Source organism: Adiantum capillus-veneris, chromosome 3 (genome assembly GCF_014529385.1).
Source record: "Adiantum capillus-veneris isolate H3 chromosome 3, ASM1452938v2, whole genome shotgun sequence".
Classification (NCBI taxonomy): Eukaryota; Viridiplantae; Streptophyta; class Polypodiopsida; order Polypodiales; family Pteridaceae; genus Adiantum; species Adiantum capillus-veneris.
In genome coordinates, this window is record NC_140933.1 from 123228032 (window position 1) to 123233254 (window position 5223).

Genomic DNA, 5223 nt, shown 5'->3' on the forward strand with positions numbered 1-5223 from the left:
CACCAAGCTAGGAATCCAAGCTTTATCTCTCCTCTCAAGCATGAGAATGTAATCCTAGGGGCACCATGGTTTGATCGCATGGCTGCCAATGTTTAATTCCCTGAAAGGCTATAAGTATAGGGAAAAGGATATGTACATAGATGCTAAGGAAATGGGTAACACCATACCCATTGTACATACACAAGTTTTCAATAAGTCAATAAAGAGCTCTATTTTCGTATACATGATTTTTGTTGAAGATTCTCAAAATGAACCTAATGCTTTAGCAAAAGAAAATATAAAAAATCTCAAGGAATTAGAGTTATCCAATTTTCTCAAGGGGTTTCAAAATGTTTTTATTGACGACATCCCTTGTGGACTACCTCCTAAAACGAGGCAATGACCATGCAATTGAACTTCTTCTAGGAAGTTCACCACCTAATAAACCTCCTTATAGAGTTTCTCAAGCTCAACAAGAGGAGATTATGCGGCAAGTGCATGAGTTAGTTGAAAAGGGCATGGTTAGGCCTAGCTCATCTCCGTTTTGCTCACATGTGTTATTAGTGAAAAAGAAAGACGGCACATATCGTATGTGTGTTGACTATAGAGTACTAAATAGGATCACTATAAGGAATAGATTTCTTGTTTTATGGGTAGAAGATCTATTTTCAAAAGGATTGACCTAAAAAGTGGCTACCTTCAAATAAGGATAGTTGATCAAGACATTGTAAAGACCGCAATTCGCACTACGTTTGGTCTTTACAAATACATTGTCATGTCTTTTGGCTTGACCAATGCACCAGCCACATTCAACCGCTTGATGGAGAAGCTATATAGGCCTCATTGAACCTTTAGTGGACATTAGGCAAAATTTGGACTCACAAAGGGGCCCTTTAAGGAGTTTGACTTTACATCTCTCTACCAAAATGGAAGCATGGATAAATTTTTGCAAACAAACTCTAAATTTGACAGAGGTTTGACAGTTATAATGTCCTCTTCAAGCTCTATCTACTGATATATAGCATGCCATGAGATTCCTCGTCTTTTAGAAGATTCCTTCTTTGATTCACCTATGATGTGACAACTCTGTCAAAATCTAAGTGAATCAAAAAACGAATCTTCTAAAATATGAGGAATCTCATGGTGTGCTATATATCAATAGATAGAGCTTGAAGAGGACATTCTAATTGTCAAACCTCCACCGACTTTGGAATTTTTTGCAAAATTTTATCCAAGTGCCCGTTTTGGTAGAGAGAGGTAAAGTCCAACTCCTTAAAGGGTCCCTTTGTGAGTCCAAAGTTCACCTAACAAAGGGGCCCTTTAAGGAGTTTGACTTTACCTCTCTCTACCAAAACGGGTGCATGGATAAATTTCTACAAACAAACTCCAAAGTTGGCGGAGATTTGACAATTAGAATGTCCTCTTGCTCTATCTACTGATATATAGCACGCCATGAGATTCCTCATATTTTAGAAGATTCTTTTTTTGATTCACCTATGATAAAACAAACTTTGTTGAAATCTAAGTGAATCAAAAGAAGAATCTTCTAACATATGAGGAATCTCATGGCGTGCTATATATCACTAGATAGAGCTTGAAGAGGACATTCTAACTGTCAAACCTCCGCCAACTTTGGAGTTTGTTTGCAAAAATTTATCCATGCACCTGTTTTGGTAGAGAGAGGTAAAGTCAAACTACTCAAAGGGCCTCTTTGTGAGTCCAAATTTCACATAATGTGGTGTTCTTTGATGATATTATCATCTACTCTAATTCACTAGGTGAACACAAGTGACACCTCTAGGTAATATTTCAAGACTTAAGAGAGAATGAACTTTATGTTAATCGAGAGAAAACTGAGTTTTTCTTACAAGAGATTCAAGATTTAGGTCACATTATCTCTCAAGATGGCATCCAAATGGATCCATCAAAGTTAGAGATAATAAATGGATGGCCTAAACCAAGGAATCTTCATGAACTAAGAAGCTTTATAGGTATGTGTGCATACTATAGACGCTTCATAGAAAAGTTCTCACAAATCACGGAACCATTACATGACCTAACAAAGAAAAACATTAGGTATATATGGTCTACCAAGAAAAACAATTCTTTCAAAAAGCTTAAAGAAAAGCTTATCTCTCAATCTGTGCTTACACTACCGGATCTCGCGAATCCATTTGAGGTCCAATGTGACGCTTGTGATGATTGCCTTGGAGTTGTTTTTCTCTAAGAAGGGCACACCATAGCCTATGAAAGTCAAAGGCTCAACCCTGTTGAGCAAGCTCTAGGCATATGTGAAAAGGAACTCCTTGTAGTTCTACATGCCTTAGACTCATGGAAGCACTATTTATTGGGAACTCCTTTCATTCTGCGAAAGGATCACAAAAGCCATAAGTACTTCATGACGCAGACCAAGCTCTTCGACAAACAAATGATGTGGGTAAATTTCCTTTCGCAGTTTCATTTTTATATTGCTCACATGGCTGACAAGCATAATCGCATAGCCGATGCACTCTCAAGACGGCCGAGAGTGAATGCGATTTCCATAGTAACTCACAATGATCTATCTTCTATGATAGATGAGTACGCTATTGATCCCGATTTTAGAGATGTGATTTTAGCCCTTGCACTAGGGAAGAAAGAGGAACCATTTACTTCACAGGATGGTTATCTTCTCTATGGTAATAGACTACGCGTTACTTTCTCATTTCGTGAGAAAGTAATGTATGAATCTCATGCTCCTCCTTATGCGGGGTATAGAGGGATTTAGTCTACCCTAAAAGGGATTGAAACATATTTCTATTGGCCTACCATGAAAGCAAACAAACAAAAGTATGTTTTTAAATGTGTGGTATGCCAAAAGACGAAGTTTGGTAGAGGGAAGCAACTTAGATTGCTTCAACCTTTTCCAAACCCTAATTCACCATGGTAGAGCATATCCATGGATTTTATCTTTGGATTTCCTTAGTCTATCCATGGGAATACGGGAATATGGATGATAGTAGACAGGTTTAGTAAACAAGCTCATTTTATACCTGTCAAAAAGACTATCAAAGCCCATCAAATGGCAACACTCTTCATTTCATAAATTTTCAAGTACCATGGCTTGCCAATGTCCATAGTGTTGGATAGAGATCCTATTATGACCAGTCATTTCTCGAAGGGTCTCTTTGAAAATTTAGGGACAAACCTATCACCCAAAAACAGATGGCCAAAATGAAATAGCTAACCTAACAATTCTTGATCTACTAAAAGCCTATGTAAAGGAAGTAGATCAAAGGTCTCAATGGGAGAAGTACTTACCCTTAGTGAGGTATGTCTACAATAACATTGTACATACTTCAACGGGAAAAGCACCTTTTGAGGTAATCAAGGGAAGATCAAAAAGTCCCCTGTTACTTAAGGTACATGGGAAGATCTTTGTTGCAGATGAGTATAGCCGAGACCTACAACAATCTTTCCAAAAGATTAAGTATGCTATCTCTATCTCACAGCAAAGGCAAAAGGCTACATCACAGAAGTGGCCAAGCCTTTAAAGAAAATGATTGGGTCTTACTTAAATTTCCCAAGTCTTGATTAAGGCACACAACGGGAAAGAATCCTACGGGACACCAAAAGTACTATGCTAAGTTATCAAAAAGGTACTATGGTCCCTTCCAGATTCTTAGACCAATGAATGAGATGGCCTATCAACTCAAGTTGCCCCTCCATTGGCTCATACACAATGTTTTTCATGTGAGCCTACTAAATCCTTATAAAGGAGAGCCACCTCAAGAACCAACTATTGAAGACCCACCGAAGATTGAGGACCAAGAAGAGGTGTTGCAGACCAAGTCCATTCTTTGACATGAAGACAAGGTATTAAGAGGCGGTAAGATAAATTGACAATATCTTATTAAGTTTAAGAATTATCCTTTTAAAGATGCTATATGGATGCAACGCATACAATCGAAGAATAACCTAAACCTTGCCAATGCTTACAATGCTTCCCTAGAGTAAGCAAATGTACAAATGTTTAAAATGAACAAAGTTTTTGTCTTCTAAGACTGTCTTTTTCTTTATTATACACAAATGTGAAGTAGTAAGCATGCCTAGAATCAAGTTTATGGAGATGACGTCTCCCAAACACCAAGTAGAGCTTATCACTCTACTATGGAAGATTGATAGGACTAATGGGTAGACATGCTTGCGGTAGTTTAGGCTCTCAAGCGCAAAATGGATTAGTCATCCATTCTGGAATGATGTCGTAGGGTAAGATAGGTATCCTCTACCCGCTAGAAAAAGGACTAATAATGAATAGTCTTTATCTTATCTATAACATAGTCGAGGACGACTATGATTTGAAGAGAGAGGTAATGTCATAATAACTAATATCTAATTCTCCTAAATGATTTTCTCATGTTAAACTGATCATTTAATATGGGGAAGTGCCAATGGAGAAAAAGCTAGAATATTGGTTAAGCTAGTAGATTGGGCACAGTAGGGATCCAAAGGAGGGGGCCATTTGCAAAAGAGAAATGTGCAACAATGGGCTTTAAAGACCCTAAGGTTCAGCCCATTAATTAAGACTTCCAAAATGCTAAGGTTCCAAGATTCAAAGGTTGTGTCCAATGGTCAAGCTTAGAAAAATTGGATGCTTTGTGAGTGTGCCAGTAAAGTCTTCAAGACTCCTACATAGGAGGGGCCGATCCCTGTAAGGGGATGAGACAGAAACACTCACACACTCACAGGCTCCCTTTACACAAAGGGAATAAGGGACACATGTCAGCTCCCTAGGCCAATTGCCCACAAGGTGCACTCAAATCCTATTGGATGGCCATAGAGGTGGACCAATGAGAATTAGGCTAGAGTAAATCTAGTTTAATTCATATCAGAACACTTAATAAAAGAACCATTGCGAATTAAGCTCTCTAGAAGACTATTGGACAGTCTCCCAAGGGGTCCAATGAGCATTCAACAGTCCAATGGATTGCCTCATTCCTATTGTCCAGAAGAAAAAGGGTCCAATGAGAGTTTAGTTGCATTACTTAATTACCTAAAGCTATCACAAAAGAGGAAAGGAGGACACATGTCACAAGACTATCACTTATGATCCTTAATTCTCATTGGCTAAGCTTAGAGAGGTCCAATGGGGTGTCAGCATGAGTAATTTTCATGAGGGGTTGACCAAGAGAGAGAGAGGGGGCTGATTTTTTAGAGGTATTATTCCACACACACTCACACTAGCTCATGTGTGAAGCAAGAATA